Here is a 21,040-nt window from a genome sequence, read left to right on the forward strand (position 1 = left end):
ATCGCTTCTCGGCCTTTTGGCTAAGATCAAGTGTAGTATCTGTTCTTATCAGTTTAATATCTGATACGTCCCCTATCTGGGGACCATATATTAAATGGATTTTTAGAACAGGGAGATGGAAATAGAGCTTGCTCTGTCCACTCCACGCATTGACCTGGTATTGCAGTATTTCCAGGACCGGTGCACCCTTTCCTTATGTGTTGACTAAAAGCAGATTCCAAAAGTGTTTTTTGTCTTTGCTATTGTTTCTGTCTTTCTGAAGGGATCTCCCCTTTTAATCCCATTATTTCAACACCTGTTGGACAATGCATGAGTGATAATGAGCTCATTGATTAAATGCAATTAATGAATAGATTGCCACCTCTTGTTGTGTGTCGTCTGTGTTTCTGTGTTTCCGGCATTTCACATTGGAACACCTCATTCACCTTCCTTGTCTTCTCTCCGCCCTCCCTTTTAGGTAAGTTAAAGAGCTGCACCTGAGCCAGCCACTGATTGATTGATTGATTGATTGATTGATTGATTGATTGATTGATGCAGCACAACAGTCAAATAGTGGAGTGGAGTAGGGGAACAGCAAACAGCCAATAAAGCAGCCCGCCCGCTCGCCTGCCCGCCACAATGGACCTACCTGTGTACACTAGATGGATGTGATGGAATGTACTGTCGTCCCTACATTTCAAGAAGAAGTAAGAATTGCAGTTGCAACAAAGCCTTGCTTGCCTACAAAGAGAGCAGCAATTTGGATTTGTTACTATGTTACCTAGAAGAATAACAAACTGTGCAAGGATGGAGGTTGTAGGAGCAAGGAGAAGTTGTCTGTAAAGTTGGTGGATGCCTATTTTCCATTTTGCAGTCCCTTGTCTCCCTCTTGTGGCCTCCTGGAGGCAACTAGCTGTGCAAAAAAAAGACAGCCTGGCGGCCGGCTGTTGCAGTGTTGCCCTCTCAGGCAACACTGAGTGACTGACTGAGCCTCACCGTCTTATATAAAGTTCAGACGGAACTTTGCACGTGTCATAGTGGAGCCCTCAGGATTCCAGAGCCAGCTTTCTGACATCATAATGGGGCCTCAGAGATAAAAGCCTGGGCCCAGGCAGTGTTGGTCAGTGCTGCTCAGCAGGCAGCACTGGACTGGACTGGATTACAGCTGATACAAGGTGTGAAGGAACAAGGGGTGGCTGTGGGCATGCACTTGCTGCCGCTGCCAGTGTTTATCTGCATGGCAGCAGGGCATTTGGGCGTTGCCAGGAAGGCGTTTTTATGCAGATTCCTCCTCTTTCAGCACTGCATTGTGGTGCAAGCAAAAGAAGCAAATCCTGTCTGGCTTCCTCTCCGGCCTTTATTCACCTCCCGTGTAGCTGTGAGTGTGTGAGCCTGCAGGGCCCCATGGAATTGCCTAGAAGTAGGCTGAATCGCTGCAAGGGCTGAACAGCAGTATCGGGCAGGCTCGGGCAACGCGCGGCCCGTTCGGGTTATCGCTTCTCGGCCTTTTGGCTAAGATCAAGTGTAGTATCTGTTCTTATCAGTTTAATATCTGATACGTCCCCTATCTGGGGACCATATATTAAATGATTTTTAGAACAGGGAGATGGAAATAGAGCTTGCTCTGTCCACTCCACGCATTGACCTGGTATTGCAGTATTTCCAGGACCGGTGCACCCTTTCCTTATGTGTTGACTAAAAGCAGATTCCAAAAGTGTTTTTTGTCTTTGCTATTGTTTCTGTCTTTCTGAAGGGATCTCCCCTTTTAATCCCATTATTTCAACACCTGTTGGACAATGCATGAGTGATAATGAGCTCATTGATTAAATGCAATTAATGAATAGATTGCCACCTCTTGTTGTGTGTCGTCTGTGTTTCTGTGTTTCCGGCATTTCACATTGGAACACCTCATTCACCTTCCTTGTCTTCTCTCCGCCCTCCCTTTTAGGTAAGTTAAAGAGCTGCACCTGAGCCAGCCACTGATTGATTGATTGATTGATTGATTGATTGATTGATTGATTGATTGATGCAGCACAACAGTCAAATAGTGGAGTGGAGTAGGGGAACAGCAAACAGCCAATAAAGCAGCCCGCCCGCTCGCCTGCCCGCCACAATGGACCTACCTGTGTACACTAGATGGATGTGATGGAATGTACTGTCGTCCCTACATTTCAAGAAGAAGTAAGAATTGCAGTTGCAACAAAGCCTTGCTTGCCTACAAAGAGAGCAGCAATTTGGATTTGTTACTATGTTACCTAGAAGAATAACAAACTGTGCAAGGATGGAGGTTGTAGGAGCAAGGAGAAGTTGTCTGTAAAGTTGGTGGATGCCTATTTTCCATTTTGCAGTCCCTTGTCTCCCTCTTGTGGCCTCCTGGAGGCAACTAGCTGTGCAAAAAAAAGACAGCCTGGCGGCCGGCTGTTGCAGTGTTGCCCTCTCAGGCAACACTGAGTGACTGACTGAGCCTCACCGTCTTATATAAAGTTCAGACGGAACTTTGCACGTGTCATAGTGGAGCCCTCAGGATTCCAGAGCCAGCTTTCTGACATCATAATGGGGCCTCAGAGATAAAAGCCTGGGCCCAGGCAGTGTTGGTCAGTGCTGCTCAGCAGGCAGCACTGGACTGGACTGGATTACAGCTGATACAAGGTGTGAAGGAACAAGGGGTGGCTGTGGGCATGCACTTGCTGCCGCTGCCAGTGTTTATCTGCATGGCAGCAGGGCATTTGGGCGTTGCCAGGAAGGCGTTTTTATGTAGATTCCTCCTCTTTCAGCACTGCATTGTGGTGCAAGCAAAAGAAGCAAATCCTGTCTGGCTTCCTCTCCGGCCTTTATTCACCTCCCGTGTAGCTGTGAGTGTGTGAGCCTGCAGGGCCCCATGGAATTGCCTAGAAGTAGGCTGAATCGCTGCAAGGGCTGAACAGCAGTATCGGGCAGGCTCGGGCAACGCGCGGCCCGTTCGGGTTATCGCTTCTCGGCCTTTTGGCTAAGATCAAGTGTAGTATCTGTTCTTATCAGTTTAATATCTGATACGTCCCCTATCTGGGGACCATATATTAAATGGATTTTTAGAACAGGGAGATGGAAATAGAGCTTGCTCTGTCCACTCCACGCATTGACCTGGTATTGCAGTATTTCCAGGACCGGTGCACCCTTTCCTTATGTGTTGACTAAAAGCAGATTCCAAAAGTGTTTTTTGTCTTTGCTATTGTTTCTGTCTTTCTGAAGGGATCTCCCCTTTTAATCCCATTATTTCAACACCTGTTGGACAATGCATGAGTGATAATGAGCTCATTGATTAAATGCAATTAATGAATAGATTGCCACCTCTTGTTGTGTGTCGTCTGTGTTTCTGTGTTTCCGGCATTTCACATTGGAACACCTCATTCACCTTCCTTGTCTTCTCTCCGCCCTCCCTTTTAGGTAAGTTAAAGAGCTGCACCTGAGCCAGCCACTGATTGATTGATTGATTGATTGATTGATTGATTGATTGATTGATTGATGCAGCACAACAGTCAAATAGTGGAGTGGAGTAGGGGAACAGCAAACAGCCAATAAAGCAGCCCGCCCGCTCGCCTGCCCGCCACAATGGACCTACCTGTGTACACTAGATGGATGTGATGGAATGTACTGTCGTCCCTACATTTCAAGAAGAAGTAAGAATTGCAGTTGCAACAAAGCCTTGCTTGCCTACAAAGAGAGCAGCAATTTGGATTTGTTACTATGTTACCTAGAAGAATAACAAACTGTGCAAGGATGGAGGTTGTAGGAGCAAGGAGAAGTTGTCTGTAAAGTTGGTGGATGCCTATTTTCCATTTTGCAGTCCCTTGTCTCCCTCTTGTGGCCTCCTGGAGGCAACTAGCTGTGCAAAAAAAAGACAGCCTGGCGGCCGGCTGTTGCAGTGTTGCCCTCTCAGGCAACACTGAGTGACTGACTGAGCCTCACCGTCTTATATAAAGTTCAGACGGAACTTTGCACGTGTCATAGTGGAGCCCTCAGGATTCCAGAGCCAGCTTTCTGACATCATAATGGGGCCTCAGAGATAAAAGCCTGGGCCCAGGCAGTGTTGGTCAGTGCTGCTCAGCAGGCAGCACTGGACTGGACTGGATTACAGCTGATACAAGGTGTGAAGGAACAAGGGGTGGCTGTGGGCATGCACTTGCTGCCGCTGCCAGTGTTTATCTGCATGGCAGCAGGGCATTTGGGCGTTGCCAGGAAGGCGTTTTTATGTAGATTCCTCCTCTTTCAGCACTGCATTGTGGTGCAAGCAAAAGAAGCAAATCCTGTCTGGCTTCCTCTCCGGCCTTTATTCACCTCCCGTGTAGCTGTGAGTGTGTGAGCCTGCAGGGCCCCATGGAATTGCCTAGAAGTAGGCTGAATCGCTGCAAGGGCTGAACAGCAGTATCGGGCAGGCTCGGGCAACGCGCGGCCCGTTCGGGTTATCGCTTCTCGGCCTTTTGGCTAAGATCAAGTGTAGTATCTGTTCTTATCAGTTTAATATCTGATACGTCCCCTATCTGGGGACCATATATTAAATGGATTTTTAGAACAGGGAGATGGAAATAGAGCTTGCTCTGTCCACTCCACGCATTGACCTGGTATTGCAGTATTTCCAGGACCGGTGCACCCTTTCCTTATGTGTTGACTAAAAGCAGATTCCAAAAGTGTTTTTTGTCTTTGCTATTGTTTCTGTCTTTCTGAAGGGATCTCCCCTTTTAATCCCATTATTTCAACACCTGTTGGACAATGCATGAGTGATAATGAGCTCATTGATTAAATGCAATTAATGAATAGATTGCCACCTCTTGTTGTGTGTCGTCTGTGTTTCTGTGTTTCCGGCATTTCACATTGGAACACCTCATTCACCTTCCTTGTCTTCTCTCCGCCCTCCCTTTTAGGTAAGTTAAAGAGCTGCACCTGAGCCAGCCACTGATTGATTGATTGATTGATTGATTGATTGATTGATTGATTGATGCAGCACAACAGTCAAATAGTGGAGTGGAGTAGGGGAACAGCAAACAGCCAATAAAGCAGCCCGCCCGCTCGCCTGCCCGCCACAATGGACCTACCTGTGTACACTAGATGGATGTGATGGAATGTACTGTCGTCCCTACATTTCAAGAAGAAGTAAGAATTGCAGTTGCAACAAAGCCTTGCTTGCCTACAAAGAGAGCAGCAATTTGGATTTGTTACTATGTTACCTAGAAGAATAACAAACTGTGCAAGGATGGAGGTTGTAGGAGCAAGGAGAAGTTGTCTGTAAAGTTGGTGGATGCCTATTTTCCATTTTGCAGTCCCTTGTCTCCCTCTTGTGGCCTCCTGGAGGCAACTAGCTGTGCAAAAAAAAGACAGCCTGGCGGCCGGCTGTTGCAGTGTTGCCCTCTCAGGCAACACTGAGTGACTGACTGAGCCTCACCGTCTTATATAAAGTTCAGACGGAACTTTGCACGTGTCATAGTGGAGCCCTCAGGATTCCAGAGCCAGCTTTCTGACATCATAATGGGGCCTCAGAGATAAAAGCCTGGGCCCAGGCAGTGTTGGTCAGTGCTGCTCAGCAGGCAGCACTGGACTGGACTGGATTACAGCTGATACAAGGTGTGAAGGAACAAGGGGTGGCTGTGGGCATGCACTTGCTGCCGCTGCCAGTGTTTATCTGCATGGCAGCAGGGCATTTGGGCGTTGCCAGGAAGGCGTTTTTATGTAGATTCCTCCTCTTTCAGCACTGCATTGTGGTGCAAGCAAAAGAAGCAAATCCTGTCTGGCTTCCTCTCCGGCCTTTATTCACCTCCCGTGTAGCTGTGAGTGTGTGAGCCTGCAGGGCCCCATGGAATTGCCTAGAAGTAGGCTGAATCGCTGCAAGGGCTGAACAGCAGTATCGGGCAGGCTCGGGCAACGCGCGGCCCGTTCGGGTTATCGCTTCTCGGCCTTTTGGCTAAGATCAAGTGTAGTATCTGTTCTTATCAGTTTAATATCTGATACGTCCCCTATCTGGGGACCATATATTAAATGGATTTTTAGAACAGGGAGATGGAAATAGAGCTTGCTCTGTCCACTCCACGCATTGACCTGGTATTGCAGTATTTCCAGGACCGGTGCACCCTTTCCTTATGTGTTGACTAAAAGCAGATTCCAAAAGTGTTTTTTGTCTTTGCTATTGTTTCTGTCTTTCTGAAGGGATCTCCCCTTTTAATCCCATTATTTCAACACCTGTTGGACAATGCATGAGTGATAATGAGCTCATTGATTAAATGCAATTAATGAATAGATTGCCACCTCTTGTTGTGTGTCGTCTGTGTTTCTGTGTTTCCGGCATTTCACATTGGAACACCTCATTCACCTTCCTTGTCTTCTCTCCGCCCTCCCTTTTAGGTAAGTTAAAGAGCTGCACCTGAGCCAGCCACTGATTGATTGATTGATTGATTGATTGATTGATTGATTGATTGATTGATTGATTGATTGATTGATGCAGCACAACAGTCAAATAGTGGAGTGGAGTAGGGGAACAGCAAACAGCCAATAAAGCAGCCCGCCCGCTCGCCTGCCCGCCACAATGGACCTGTCAGGTCCGCATTTCACACCGAATAACCACCTCTGTAAATTGAAAGCTGAAGGCATGCCTGGAGAGAAGTACACCACACAAATGTCTGAGGTACAGCTTCAATGTCAGCCAGGAGGGACTGAACTTTTATTCAGAACAAAGAAACACACACAGAGAAGACACATGCCCCTCCCTATAGATGTGTGACTTGCTTGAATTCCATTGGCTCTTCTGCTGTAACTTTTGCTATACATTCTTCTGCACACTCCTCTTTGCATTCCAGGGGGCGGTGTCTTCCATAGGTGTGTCCGACATGAACAAAGAACTTGTTATATATATCAGTATATTACACAAAGAACTGAAATGTATATACATATATGTGAGGATAATATTTTTCAGACAATATACATAGTAATGATCCCTGACAGTCCCCCCTAAAAATATTATTACTCTATCCCTGAGTCTTGCCTAGCAACCTACCACTGACCACTCGAACCAGGCGGGTAGGGGTTTTGGATTTCTTCACCAGCTTGAGACGAGCTACTCCTGATGAGTAACCCCCCTTTGTACCTGGACTTCCAAGGTGTCGGAGTGGTCCTAACTTTCCCTATTCTCCTCTGGATACAGGATGGTTGTCTTGATATAATCTACAAACCACTGCTGGTTGTAATATATATATATATTAATCCGGTCTACATTTTTATTAACAGTAATAATTGTCGCACTGTCACTTACTGTCCTAATGGGACTTTACCCCTGCAGATATGACAGGTCATGGGCAGCACAGTGACCTTCACATAAAACTCCTCAGATTGTAATTTGCAGCACCGTGGCATATTTACACACATTATAATTATAAACCTCAGACATTATAAACAATAGGGCCTCAGCTAATAACATAATGCTATCACCAATCTCATGCTATCACCCTCAGGTCTCGGGTCCCATCAGTTCATTGCCAGTCCTGTACACCATCGTCTTCTTCTTCTCCTGTCTTCTGCTCTTCACTGACTGTCACCCTCAGGGTAACCCACACAATTGTGGAGTCAGACTACGTTGGTGTCCAGTGGGGGAGTTGTTATTATTACCCCCTCCTGGTCACTTACTTATCAAAACACTTGATCCTGCTGACGGATTCACTCAGGTCTTTGGTCTTTACTTTGCTGATGTCATCAGGACTTGGTTTGGTCCTTCTCATCTGTCAGACACCGTCTCCTTTAGTTTACGTCATCAGGCTGTACATAGCACCGCATGTTGTGAGCCTGGGGTGAGATCCCACGTAGGCGGATTAGTGGAGTTGTATTGTGACTATCAAACCCTCCGCATCTGTACTCTTCCTCTGGCAAGTTACTCGTCTTGGCGGTTGCTTAGAATTGTGACACTGCCGTCAGTTCATGATAAACGCGTTGTATTGGCTCAGGCTGCGCCTGCCGCATCTCAGTGATGGAGTTCATCATATTAAAAGTCTTCTAGTTCATGTTTACTGGCACTTGCTGGGGACCCCCAACTCTTGTCAATTGTTAAAATAAATACTAATCTGGTGATAACATCATCCGCATACATTATAAACGTTGTTCTAAGTACATACAATAATGTCAGGCCCCTAAATGACATCAAACACCTTTATATAAGGAAAAACTTCTCTGTTACAATGGACAGGGCACCTAGAAGATGTGTAACTTACTGGGTACATTTCATTTGCACTTGGTGATACCCTTTCAGCAGGATTTGTACCTTGATCTCAGCTGATTGCCTGGAACATCTCCACCTCACAGAAAGATACACAGATTCCACATGTTTATCTGACAAGCGTCTTAAACCTATTTTTCTTACTCTAACCTGGTTCGTTCTACCTGGGAAGGCCTCTCAAGGTCGGTTCTCTTCGTGGGAGGCGGGTATGATAAGGGTGGCACCGGTCTGCCAGGACTGTTCTGTAGGCAAATCAAACAGCTCTAACAGAATTTAGCAGCGACAGCTGTAAAACCTGGGACATACCAATTAGATCTTACCAAATCGATCCTTGCAGTCTTGGGGCATATGTGAGGTCATACACCATCAAAACAAGTGCCATCAAGAGTGAATTGGGTGCCACCGTTCACCTTCCTTTATCCGTCCACATTCTGTTAGAATCTGGTTCTCCCGCCTTCCGCTCCCAGTTGGACACTTCCTGTGGAGAACAAGCTTTTTCATTGCATAAACATTAATTGATCTTAATCAGATAATTCAATTGAAGAAAAACATTAACAAATAGCATCTTTACATCAAACGTTCACACTGGTCAGTAACTAAAACTTACAAATTGATTCTTCTTCTTTATATACATATCTATACATACACATATACACTGCACGGAATTCTCTGCTCTAAAATTTCCCTTTCACAACAAAAATAAAAATAAACAAATAAAAATGTTTTCTAATGGGAATATTCCACTTCTGTACCTTTTATCTGACGCATGACTCTAATAGTCCAATGCTAAGGCTGGTCCAGAACTTTACATAAAACTTAACCTCAATATTTAATATTCCCACAACACTTCTTAAATACAATTATTAAACAAACTAACTTTGGGATAACATCTGGAGAACTGCTGATATCTTATTGTACAAACATCAGGTCAATACCTGGGATACCATTGTTCCCCTGTCACTTACACACGTCTGTAGTGGGGAAAATACAGGCCATGCTTCAGGCCCCCCTGAGAACAGGTCTACACACACGAGCACATTGTCATACACTTCTACCTCCGGTAGTTGTATGTTCTGCAGTCGCTGGGACTGTTAATCTGGCCGGGCTGCACTTTTCACAGGTACCTTTGCTGTTTTACCTATGTCATGCCGTGCGCACATCACGCCGGCTGCTACAAACCTAGTGGTGGCATTATTGTATCCAGGGACAAGCCAATTTACTGACACCTGGCTTCACATATCCTTGTTGTCAGGTCTGTCTTCTCTCGCTCTCTCAATTGGCTTACCCGATGATCCAATAAAGTTCCTACTACCAATGGGCCCATAATTGTGGGCGATGCCAAAAGCGTACCTAGAGTCAGTGTAAATGTCGGCCGTCTTACCTTCTGCCAGGTTACAAGCCTCAGCGAGCACCTCCAGCTCCGCTCCTTGAGATGAACAAGAAGGTGAGAGTGGTTTCTGGATGATTTACCTGGTTCTTCGTATCCCGGCTTGTACATACTGTATAATAAAATATCTCTTTATTACAAATTTACATTAAAAACCCATGTCACATATAGATAGAACATCTCAAAGGGGTGGCGTCTTCATTCTCTAAAATAAAACCAAATGTTATACTCTTCTCCACACTCATCTGATAATCCAGAATACCTTGAGAATCTCACTTTTATCAGGTTCTGCAAATACTTGATTAATAAAAAAAAACCAAATAAAAAGAAAACATTCCTAAAAACTTTACATCAAATTAACAATGTCCAGACAATTTTTGTTTTGCCTTCTCCCACATCTAAATCCATAAAGACTCGTGTGAGTGACGTCACCTCTGCCTCCTGTGTAACTTTGCTGGAGGGGGATGGTCTCTTACACATTTTTAGATCTCCTGAAACCAAATTAATTAACTCAAAACAAACCAAAATTGTACCTGATCAGTTCCTTCACCCTTCCCCCCTTTGTGGACTCTGCGAGAGTGATGTAGCAGAGTTCAAAACGACATCTCAACATAACACTAATTTAACCCTCTGTAATGTACAACAGCCTGAAACAAAAATGACTTTTTCCTGACAAACATGTTATCTATACAATGACATAACTCATGTGTGAAATCAAAAATAAAACAATTGTAGTTAGTTATTCAATAAAACAGAAAATATTATCTCTGATAACATTAATTACTGCAAACCAATAAACAGTATAACGGTGGGGGCACATACATTTTCAAAACCCCGTGTCTCACAGTATCTAAAGTTTAATACATCTGAATTAACATCAAAACACATGAAATCTGATCACATCAGAACACATAAATATCGTAACTTTTATAACCAACAGCGCATGCGCAAAAGAGAAGAAATTTATTTCGGTTTGTACACATTACATATATATATATATCAGCAGTGTATATTGAAATCCCTTTGTCTCATCAGCCCTGCAGACTGCACCCAGTCAGCCCCCCCTCCTCCTCCCAAACACAGCACACTACAGGGGAGAGGGAGGGGGGTCACACAGCTTCTCGCAACTTCTCACAGCTTCTCACAATCTTAACACTTTCAATGCCGGCAAAACAACATACGTATCTGCAATCATTCATCACACCATTGTATAGGAATTATCTACGTATCAAACACATCTTTAACCGTACAATTTGTCGGCCACCATCTCTATATTATGATGACGTGTTGTTTCATCAGTGAACTAGACTGGAACTTCTGTAAATAGAAAAAACACTACAAATAACAAAATTAACAAGGTGATTATTTCATACTGATTTGGTTGGGCCGGGCGTGGCCACATCAGGGGCAGGGGGGGGGCAGCCTCTCCCATTGGAAACACAGTGCGCAGCTGTGAAGGGGGGGGGGGGTGGTTTCCCACCAACAATGAGGACACACTCAACATGAGGTACGGACGCCATTACCGGGCGTCGGCTGGTCGTGTTTTCTAATACATACAACATACAATACCTTTCTTATTCCTAACTTCCATTCACTTCACCAAATCATGAATAGGATCGGGTGATCCTGATGATTTGAATATGGACCGTAAACCATCCATTCTAACAGTCTATATTATACACGTAATTTATATAACAATTTTCGATCTGCAACTCTTGGTCTGGCAGGAAATAATATAATTTCACAGTCTCCAACGCTAAGTCTCGCCGAAATAGTATCATCTCTAGTCTGCAATGTATTTATTATTACATCTCGCTAGAATTATAAAAATCTTTAATTAGACTCTCAAAAATATTCAATTAGACTCTCTGGCCTCGCTGGAAATATTAAAAATTCCACAGTCTGCAGCTCTCTGGTCGTGTTATATAACTTTATTTATTTAGACTCTCTGGCCTCGCTGGAAATATTAAAAATTCCACAGTCTGCAGCTCTCTGGTCGTGTTATATAACTTTATCCAGTCCCTAATTACCCAGAGGATGGTTAGTCGGGCGCGACTAGGGTCTCACAGGTTTCCAACCTCACAGCGGAAAATATCACCTCTGTCGCCTGAGATAATCCAGGAAATCAACAAAAGGGTTCTACAGATCGCTACAAGACTGCCCACTAACACAGATAAGACGAAGATTTATAAAATCAATTCGCTTACCGTGTTATTGCGGAGGTGATCAAATTCCTTCAGTGGGCAACTTTGAGTCCTCTGTTTCACCCTGTGATTGTCGACTGTCCGGATTTTGATTTTTCCTCGAGTGAGGTCCCGGCTTCGGCACCAAATGTCAGGTCCGCATTTCACACCGAATAACCACCTCTGTAAATTGAAAGCTGAAGGCATGCCTGGAGAGAAGTACACCACACAAATGTCTGAGGTACAGCTTCAATGTCAGCCAGGAGGGACTGAACTTTTATTCAGAACAAAGAAACACACACAGAGAAGACACATGCCCCTCCCTATAGATGTGTGACTTGCTTGAATTCCATTGGCTCTTCTGCTGTAACTTTTGCTATACATTCTTCTGCACACTCCTCTTTGCATTCCAGGGGGCGGTGTCTTCCATAGGTGTGTCCGACATGAACAAAGAACTTGTTATATATATCAGTATATTACACAAAGAACTGAAATGTATATACATATATGTGAGGATAATATTTTTCAGACAATATACATAGTAATGATCCCTGACAGACCTACCTGTGTACACTAGATGGATGTGATGGAATGTACTGTCGTCCCTACATTTCAAGAAGAAGTAAGAATTGCAGTTGCAACAAAGCCTTGCTTGCCTACAAAGAGAGCAGCAATTTGGATTTGTTACTATGTTACCTAGAAGAATAACAAACTGTGCAAGGATGGAGGTTGTAGGAGCAAGGAGAAGTTGTCTGTAAAGTTGGTGGATGCCTATTTTCCATTTTGCAGTCCCTTGTCTCCCTCTTGTGGCCTCCTGGAGGCAACTAGCTGTGCAAAAAAAAGACAGCCTGGCGGCCGGCTGTTGCAGTGTTGCCCTCTCAGGCAACACTGAGTGACTGACTGAGCCTCACCGTCTTATATAAAGTTCAGACGGAACTTTGCACGTGTCATAGTGGAGCCCTCAGGATTCCAGAGCCAGCTTTCTGACATCATAATGGGGCCTCAGAGATAAAAGCCTGGGCCCAGGCAGTGTTGGTCAGTGCTGCTCAGCAGGCAGCACTGGACTGGACTGGATTACAGCTGATACAAGGTGTGAAGGAACAAGGGGTGGCTGTGGGCATGCACTTGCTGCCGCTGCCAGTGTTTATCTGCATGGCAGCAGGGCATTTGGGCGTTGCCAGGAAGGCGTTTTTATGTAGATTCCTCCTCTTTCAGCACTGCATTGTGGTGCAAGCAAAAGAAGCAAATCCTGTCTGGCTTCCTCTCCGGCCTTTATTCACCTCCCGTGTAGCTGTGAGTGTGTGAGCCTGCAGGGCCCCATGGAATTGCCTAGAAGTAGGCTGAATCGCTGCAAGGGCTGAACAGCAGTATCGGGCAGGCTCGGGCAACGCGCGGCCCGTTCGGGTTATCGCTTCTCGGCCTTTTGGCTAAGATCAAGTGTAGTATCTGTTCTTATCAGTTTAATATCTGATACGTCCCCTATCTGGGGACCATATATTAAATGGATTTTTAGAACAGGGAGATGGAAATAGAGCTTGCTCTGTCCACTCCACGCATTGACCTGGTATTGCAGTATTTCCAGGACCGGTGCACCCTTTCCTTATGTGTTGACTAAAAGCAGATTCCAAAAGTGTTTTTTGTCTTTGCTATTGTTTCTGTCTTTCTGAAGGGATCTCCCCTTTTAATCCCATTATTTCAACACCTGTTGGACAATGCATGAGTGATAATGAGCTCATTGATTAAATGCAATTAATGAATAGATTGCCACCTCTTGTTGTGTGTCGTCTGTGTTTCTGTGTTTCCGGCATTTCACATTGGAACACCTCATTCACCTTCCTTGTCTTCTCTCCGCCCTCCCTTTTAGGTAAGTTAAAGAGCTGCACCTGAGCCAGCCACTGATTGATTGATTGATTGATTGATTGATTGATTGATTGATTGATTGATTGATTGATGCAGCACAACAGTCAAATAGTGGAGTGGAGTAGGGGAACAGCAAACAGCCAATAAAGCAGCCCGCCCGCTCGCCTGCCCGCCACAATGGACCTACCTGTGTACACTAGATGGATGTGATGGAATGTACTGTCGTCCCTACATTTCAAGAAGAAGTAAGAATTGCAGTTGCAACAAAGCCTTGCTTGCCTACAAAGAGAGCAGCAATTTGGATTTGTTACTATGTTACCTAGAAGAATAACAAACTGTGCAAGGATGGAGGTTGTAGGAGCAAGGAGAAGTTGTCTGTAAAGTTGGTGGATGCCTATTTTCCATTTTGCAGTCCCTTGTCTCCCTCTTGTGGCCTCCTGGAGGCAACTAGCTGTGCAAAAAAAAGACAGCCTGGCGGCCGGCTGTTGCAGTGTTGCCCTCTCAGGCAACACTGAGTGACTGACTGAGCCTCACCGTCTTATATAAAGTTCAGACGGAACTTTGCACGTGTCATAGTGGAGCCCTCAGGATTCCAGAGCCAGCTTTCTGACATCATAATGGGGCCTCAGAGATAAAAGCCTGGGCCCAGGCAGTGTTGGTCAGTGCTGCTCAGCAGGCAGCACTGGACTGGACTGGATTACAGCTGATACAAGGTGTGAAGGAACAAGGGGTGGCTGTGGGCATGCACTTGCTGCCGCTGCCAGTGTTTATCTGCATGGCAGCAGGGCATTTGGGCGTTGCCAGGAAGGCGTTTTTATGTCGATTCCTCCTCTTTCAGCACTGCATTGTGGTGCAAGCAAAAGAAGCAAATCCTGTCTGGCTTCCTCTCCGGCCTTTATTCACCTCCCGTGTAGCTGTGAGTGTGTGAGCCTGCAGGGCCCCATGGAATTGCCTAGAAGTAGGCTGAATCGCTGCAAGGGCTGAACAGCAGTATCGGGCAGGCTCGGGCAACGCGCGGCCCGTTCGGGTTATCGCTTCTCGGCCTTTTGGCTAAGATCAAGTGTAGTATCTGTTCTTATCAGTTTAATATCTGATACGTCCCCTATCTGGGGACCATATATTAAATGGATTTTTAGAACAGGGAGATGGAAATAGAGCTTGCTCTGTCCACTCCACGCATTGACCTGGTATTGCAGTATTTCCAGGACCGGTGCACCCTTTCCTTATGTGTTGACTAAAAGCAGATTCCAAAAGTGTTTTTTGTCTTTGCTATTGTTTCTGTCTTTCTGAAGGGATCTCCCCTTTTAATCCCATTATTTCAACACCTGTTGGACAATGCATGAGTGATAATGAGCTCATTGATTAAATGCAATTAATGAATAGATTGCCACCTCTTGTTGTGTGTCGTCTGTGTTTCTGTGTTTCCGGCATTTCACATTGGAACACCTCATTCACCTTCCTTGTCTTCTCTCCGCCCTCCCTTTTAGGTAAGTTAAAGAGCTGCACCTGAGCCAGCCACTGATTGATTGATTGATTGATTGATTGATTGATTGATTGATTGATTGATTGATTGATGCAGCACAACAGTCAAATAGTGGAGTGGAGTAGGGGAACAGCAAACAGCCAATAAAGCAGCCCGCCCGCTCGCCTGCCCGCCACAATGGACCTACCTGTGTACACTAGATGGATGTGATGGAATGTACTGTCGTCCCTACATTTCAAGAAGAAGTAAGAATTGCAGTTGCAACAAAGCCTTGCTTGCCTACAAAGAGAGCAGCAATTTGGATTTGTTACTATGTTACCTAGAAGAATAACAAACTGTGCAAGGATGGAGGTTGTAGGAGCAAGGAGAAGTTGTCTGTAAAGTTGGTGGATGCCTATTTTCCATTTTGCAGTCCCTTGTCTCCCTCTTGTGGCCTCCTGGAGGCAACTAGCTGTGCAAAAAAAAGACAGCCTGGCGGCCGGCTGTTGCAGTGTTGCCCTCTCAGGCAACACTGAGTGACTGACTGAGCCTCACCGTCTTATATAAAGTTCAGACGGAACTTTGCACGTGTCATAGTGGAGCCCTCAGGATTCCAGAGCCAGCTTTCTGACATCATAATGGGGCCTCAGAGATAAAAGCCTGGGCCCAGGCAGTGTTGGTCAGTGCTGCTCAGCAGGCAGCACTGGACTGGACTGGATTACAGCTGATACAAGGTGTGAAGGAACAAGGGGTGGCTGTGGGCATGCACTTGCTGCCGCTGCCAGTGTTTATCTGCATGGCAGCAGGGCATTTGGGCGTTGCCAGGAAGGCGTTTTTATGTAGATTCCTCCTCTTTCAGCACTGCATTGTGGTGCAAGCAAAAGAAGCAAATCCTGTCTGGCTTCCTCTCCGGCCTTTATTCACCTCCCGTGTAGCTGTGAGTGTGTGAGCCTGCAGGGCCCCATGGAATTGCCTAGAAGTAGGCTGAATCGCTGCAAGGGCTGAACAGCAGTATCGGGCAGGCTCGGGCAACGCGCGGCCCGTTCGGGTTATCGCTTCTCGGCCTTTTGGCTAAGATCAAGTGTAGTATCTGTTCTTATCAGTTTAATATCTGATACGTCCCCTATCTGGGGACCATATATTAAATGGATTTTTAGAACAGGGAGATGGAAATAGAGCTTGCTCTGTCCACTCCACGCATTGACCTGGTATTGCAGTATTTCCAGGACCGGTGCACCCTTTCCTTATGTGTTGACTAAAAGCAGATTCCAAAAGTGTTTTTTGTCTTTGCTATTGTTTCTGTCTTTCTGAAGGGATCTCCCCTTTTAATCCCATTATTTCAACACCTGTTGGACAATGCATGAGTGATAATGAGCTCATTGATTAAATGCAATTAATGAATAGATTGCCACCTCTTGTTGTGTGTCGTCTGTGTTTCTGTGTTTCCGGCATTTCACATTGGAACACCTCATTCACCTTCCTTGTCTTCTCTCCGCCCTCCCTTTTAGGTAAGTTAAAGAGCTGCACCTGAGCCAGCCACTGATTGATTGATTGATTGATTGATTGATTGATTGATTGATTGATTGATTGATTGATGCAGCACAACAGTCAAATAGTGGAGTGGAGTAGGGGAACAGCAAACAGCCAATAAAGCAGCCCGCCCGCTCGCCTGCCCGCCACAATGGACCTACCTGTGTACACTAGATGGATGTGATGGAATGTACTGTCGTCCCTACATTTCAAGAAGAAGTAAGAATTGCAGTTGCAACAAAGCCTTGCTTGCCTACAAAGAGAGCAGCAATTTGGATTTGTTACTATGTTACCTAGAAGAATAACAAACTGTGCAAGGATGGAGGTTGTAGGAGCAAGGAGAAGTTGTCTGTAAAGTTGGTGGATGCCTATTTTCCATTTTGCAGTCCCTTGTCTCCCTCTTGTGGCCTCCTGGAGGCAACTAGCTGTGCAAAAAAAAGACAGCCTGGCGGCCGGCTGTTGCAGTGTTGCCCTCTCAGGCAACACTGAGTGACTGACTGAGCCTCACCGTCTTATATAAAGTTCAGACGGAACTTTGCACGTGTCATAGTGGAGCCCTCAGGATTCCAGAGCCAGCTTTCTGACATCATAATGGGGCCTCAGAGATAAAAGCCTGGGCCCAGGCAGTGTTGGTCAGTGCTGCTCAGCAGGCAGCACTGGACTGGACTGGATTACAGCTGATACAAGGTGTGAAGGAACAAGGGGTGGCTGTGGGCATGCACTTGCTGCCGCTGCCAGTGTTTATCTGCATGGCAGCAGGGCATTTGGGCGTTGCCAGGAAGGCGTTTTTATGTAGATTCCTCCTCTTTCAGCACTGCATTGTGGTGCAAGCAAAAGAAGCAAATCCTGTCTGGCTTCCTCTCCGGCCTTTATTCACCTCCCGTGTAGCTGTGAGTGTGTGAGCCTGCAGGGCCCCATGGAATTGCCTAGAAGTAGGCTGAATCGCTGCAAGGGCTGAACAGCAGTATCGGGCAGGCTCGGGCAACGCGCGGCCCGTTCGGGTTATCGCTTCTCGGCCTTTTGGCTAAGATCAAGTGTAGTATCTGTTCTTATCAGTTTAATATCTGATACGTCCCCTATCTGGGGACCATATATTAAATGGATTTTTAGAACAGGGAGATGGAAATAGAGCTTGCTCTGTCCACTCCACGCATTGACCTGGTATTGCAGTATTTCCAGGACCGGTGCACCCTTTCCTTATGTGTTGACTAAAAGCAGATTCCAAAAGTGTTTTTTGTCTTTGCTATTGTTTCTGTCTTTCTGAAGGGATCTCCCCTTTTAATCCCATTATTTCAACACCTGTTGGACAATGCATGAGTGATAATGAGCTCATTGATTAAATGCAATTAATGAATAGATTGCCACCTCTTGTTGTGTGTCGTCTGTGTTTCTGTGTTTCCGGCATTTCACATTGGAACACCTCATTCACCTTCCTTGTCTTCTCTCCGCCCTCCCTTTTAGGTAAGTTAAAGAGCTGCACCTGAGCCAGCCACTGATTGATTGATTGATTGATTGATTGATTGATTGATTGATTGATTGATTGATTGATGCAGCACAACAGTCAAATAGTGGAGTGGAGTAGGGGAACAGCAAACAGCCAATAAAGCAGCCCGCCCGCTCGCCTGCCCGCCACAATGGACCTACCTGTGTACACTAGATGGATGTGATGGAATGTACTGTCGTCCCTACATTTCAAGAAGAAGTAAGAATTGCAGTTGCAACAAAGCCTTGCTTGCCTACAAAGAGAGCAGCAATTTGGATTTGTTACTATGTTACCTAGAAGAATAACAAACTGTGCAAGGATGGAGGTTGTAGGAGCAAGGAGAAGTTGTCTGTAAAGTTGGTGGATGCCTATTTTCCATTTTGCAGTCCCTTGTCTCCCTCTTGTGGCCTCCTGGAGGCAACTAGCTGTGCAAAAAAAAGACAGCCTGGCGGCCGGCTGTTGCAGTGTTGCCCTCTCAGGCAACACTGAGTGACTGACTGAGCCTCACCGTCTTATATAAAGTTCAGACGGAACTTTGCACGTGTCATAGTGGAGCCCTCAGGATTCCAGAGCCAGCTTTCTGACATCATAATGGGGCCTCAGAGATAAAAGCCTGGGCCCAGGCAGTGTTGGTCAGTGCTGCTCAGCAGGCAGCACTGGACTGGACTGGATTACAGCTGATACAAGGTGTGAAGGAACAAGGGGTGGCTGTGGGCATGCACTTGCTGCCGCTGCCAGTGTTTATCTGCATGGCAGCAGGGCATTTGGGCGTTGCCAGGAAGGCGTTTTTATGTAGATTCCTCCTCTTTCAGCACTGCATTGTGGTGCAAGCAAAAGAAGCAAATCCTGTCTGGCTTCCTCTCCGGCCTTTATTCACCTCCCGTGTAGCTGTGAGTGTGTGAGCCTGCAGGGCCCCATGGAATTGCCTAGAAGTAGGCTGAATCGCTGCAAGGGCTGAACAGCAGTATCGGGCAGGCTCGGGCAACGCGCGGCCCGTTCGGGTTATCGCTTCTCGGCCTTTTGGCTAAGATCAAGTGTAGTATCTGTTCTTATCAGTTTAATATCTGATACGTCCCCTATCTGGGGACCATATATTAAATGGATTTTTAGAACAGGGAGATGGAAATAGAGCTTGCTCTGTCCACTCCACGCATTGACCTGGTATTGCAGTATTTCCAGGACCGGTGCACCCTTTCCTTATGTGTTGACTAAAAGCAGATTCCAAAAGTGTTTTTTGTCTTTGCTATTGTTTCTGTCTTTCTGAAGGGATCTCCCCTTTTAATCCCATTATTTCAACACCTGTTGGACAATGCATGAGTGATAATGAGCTCATTGATTAAATGCAATTAATGAATAGATTGCCACCTCTTGTTGTGTGTCGTCTGTGTTTCTGTGTTTCCGGCATTTCACATTGGAACACCTCATTCACCTTCCTTGTCTTCTCTCCGCCCTCCCTTTTAGGTAAGTTAAAGAGCTGCACCTGAGCCAGCCACTGATTGATTGATTGATTGATTGATTGATTGATTGATTGATTGATTGATTGATGCAGCACAACAGTCAAATAGTGGAGTGGAGTAGGGGAACAGCAAACAGCCAATAAAGCAGCCCGCCCGCTCGCCTGCCCGCCACAATGGACCTACCTGTGTACACTAGATGGATGTGATGGAATGTACTGTCGTCCCTACATTTCAAGAAGAAGTAAGAATTGCAGTTGCAACAAAGCCTTGCTTGCCTACAAAGAGAGCAGCAATTTGGATTTGTTACTATGTTACCTAGAAGAATAACAAACTGTGCAAGGATGGAGGTTGTAGGAGCAAGGAGAAGTTGTCTGTAAAGTTGGTGGATGCCTATTTTCCATTTTGCAGTCCCTTGTCTCCCTCTTGTGGCCTCCTGGAGGCAACTAGCTGTGCAAAAAAAAGACAGCCTGGCGGCCGGCTGTTGCAGTGTTGCCCTCTCAGGCAACACTGAGTGACTGACTGAGCCTCACCGTCTTATATAAAGTTCAGACGGAACTTTGCACGTGTCATAGTGGAGCCCTCAGGATTCCAGAGCCAGCTTTCTGACATCATAATGGGGCCTCAGAGATAAAAGCCTGGGCCCAGGCAGTGTTGGTCAGTGCTGCTCAGCAGGCAGCACTGGACTGGACTGGATTACAGCTGATACAAGGTGTGAAGGAACAAGGGGTGGCTGTGGGCATGCACTTGCTGCCGCTGCCAGTGTTTATCTGCATGGCAGCAGGGCATTTGGGCGTTGCCAGGAAGGCGTTTTTATGTAGATTCCTCCTCTTTCAGCACTGCATTGTGGTGCAAGCAAAAGAAGCAAATCCTGTCTGGCTTCCTCTCCGGCCTTTATTCACCTCCCGTGTAGCTGTGAGTGTGTGAGCCTGCAGGGCCCCATGGAATTGCCTAGAAGTAGGCTGAATCGCTGCAAGGGCTGAACAGCAGTATCGGGCAGGCTCGGGCAACGCGCGGCCCGTTCGGGTTATCGCTTCTCGGCCTTTTGGCTAAGATCAAGTGTAGTATCTGTTCTTATCAGTTTAATATCTGATACGTCCCCTATCTGGGGACCATATATTAAATGGATTTTTAGAACAGGGAGATGGAAATAGAGCTTGCTCTGTCCACTCCACGCATTGACCTGGTATTGCAGTATTTCCAGGACCGGTGCACCCTTTCCTTATGTGTTGACTAAAAGCAGATTCCAAAAGTGTTTTTTGTCTTTGCTATTGTTTCTGTCTTTCTGAAGGGATCTCCCCTTTTAATCCCATTATTTCAACACCTGTTGGACAATGCATGAGTGATAATGAGCTCATTGATTAAATGCAATTAATGAATAGATTGCCACCTCTTGTTGTGTGTCGTCTGTGTTTCTGTGTTTCCGGCATTTCACATTGGAACACCTCATTCACCTTCCTTGTCTTCTCTCCGCC

General features: G+C 45.9%; 11 non-coding genes across 11 annotated transcripts; all 11 read left to right on the forward strand.

Annotated features, from left to right (window-relative positions):
• Positions 1-191, forward strand: LOC142728560 (U2 spliceosomal RNA). Its single transcript, XR_012877675.1, has one exon. It is a non-coding gene; the product is annotated as a U2 spliceosomal RNA (small nuclear RNA).
• Positions 192-1,471: 1,280 nt separating this feature from the next.
• Positions 1,472-1,661, forward strand: LOC142728575 (U2 spliceosomal RNA). The gene has a single exon (XR_012877689.1). It is a non-coding gene; the product is annotated as a U2 spliceosomal RNA (small nuclear RNA).
• A 1,284-nt stretch (positions 1,662-2,945) lies between these two features.
• Positions 2,946-3,136, forward strand: LOC142728561 (U2 spliceosomal RNA). The gene has a single exon (XR_012877676.1). It is a non-coding gene; the product is annotated as a U2 spliceosomal RNA (small nuclear RNA).
• A 1,284-nt stretch (positions 3,137-4,420) lies between these two features.
• Positions 4,421-4,611, forward strand: LOC142728562 (U2 spliceosomal RNA). Its single transcript, XR_012877677.1, has one exon. It is a non-coding gene; the product is annotated as a U2 spliceosomal RNA (small nuclear RNA).
• A 1,280-nt stretch (positions 4,612-5,891) lies between these two features.
• LOC142728563 (U2 spliceosomal RNA) lies at positions 5,892-6,082 on the forward strand. Its single transcript, XR_012877678.1, has one exon. It is a non-coding gene; the product is annotated as a U2 spliceosomal RNA (small nuclear RNA).
• A 7,101-nt stretch (positions 6,083-13,183) lies between these two features.
• Positions 13,184-13,374, forward strand: LOC142728564 (U2 spliceosomal RNA). The gene has a single exon (XR_012877679.1). It is a non-coding gene; the product is annotated as a U2 spliceosomal RNA (small nuclear RNA).
• A 1,292-nt stretch (positions 13,375-14,666) lies between these two features.
• Positions 14,667-14,857, forward strand: LOC142728565 (U2 spliceosomal RNA). The gene has a single exon (XR_012877680.1). It is a non-coding gene; the product is annotated as a U2 spliceosomal RNA (small nuclear RNA).
• A 1,292-nt stretch (positions 14,858-16,149) lies between these two features.
• Positions 16,150-16,340, forward strand: LOC142728566 (U2 spliceosomal RNA). The gene has a single exon (XR_012877681.1). It is a non-coding gene; the product is annotated as a U2 spliceosomal RNA (small nuclear RNA).
• A 1,292-nt stretch (positions 16,341-17,632) lies between these two features.
• Positions 17,633-17,823, forward strand: LOC142728568 (U2 spliceosomal RNA). Its single transcript, XR_012877682.1, has one exon. It is a non-coding gene; the product is annotated as a U2 spliceosomal RNA (small nuclear RNA).
• Positions 17,824-19,115: 1,292 nt separating this feature from the next.
• On the forward strand, positions 19,116-19,306 carry LOC142728570 (U2 spliceosomal RNA). Its single transcript, XR_012877684.1, has one exon. It is a non-coding gene; the product is annotated as a U2 spliceosomal RNA (small nuclear RNA).
• Positions 19,307-20,594: 1,288 nt separating this feature from the next.
• Positions 20,595-20,785, forward strand: LOC142728571 (U2 spliceosomal RNA). The gene has a single exon (XR_012877685.1). It is a non-coding gene; the product is annotated as a U2 spliceosomal RNA (small nuclear RNA).
• Positions 20,786-21,040: the final 255 nt, after the last annotated feature.

This window comes from Rhinoderma darwinii, unplaced genomic scaffold (genome assembly GCF_050947455.1).
Source record: "Rhinoderma darwinii isolate aRhiDar2 unplaced genomic scaffold, aRhiDar2.hap1 Scaffold_680, whole genome shotgun sequence".
Classification (NCBI taxonomy): domain Eukaryota; kingdom Metazoa; phylum Chordata; class Amphibia; order Anura; family Rhinodermatidae; genus Rhinoderma; species Rhinoderma darwinii.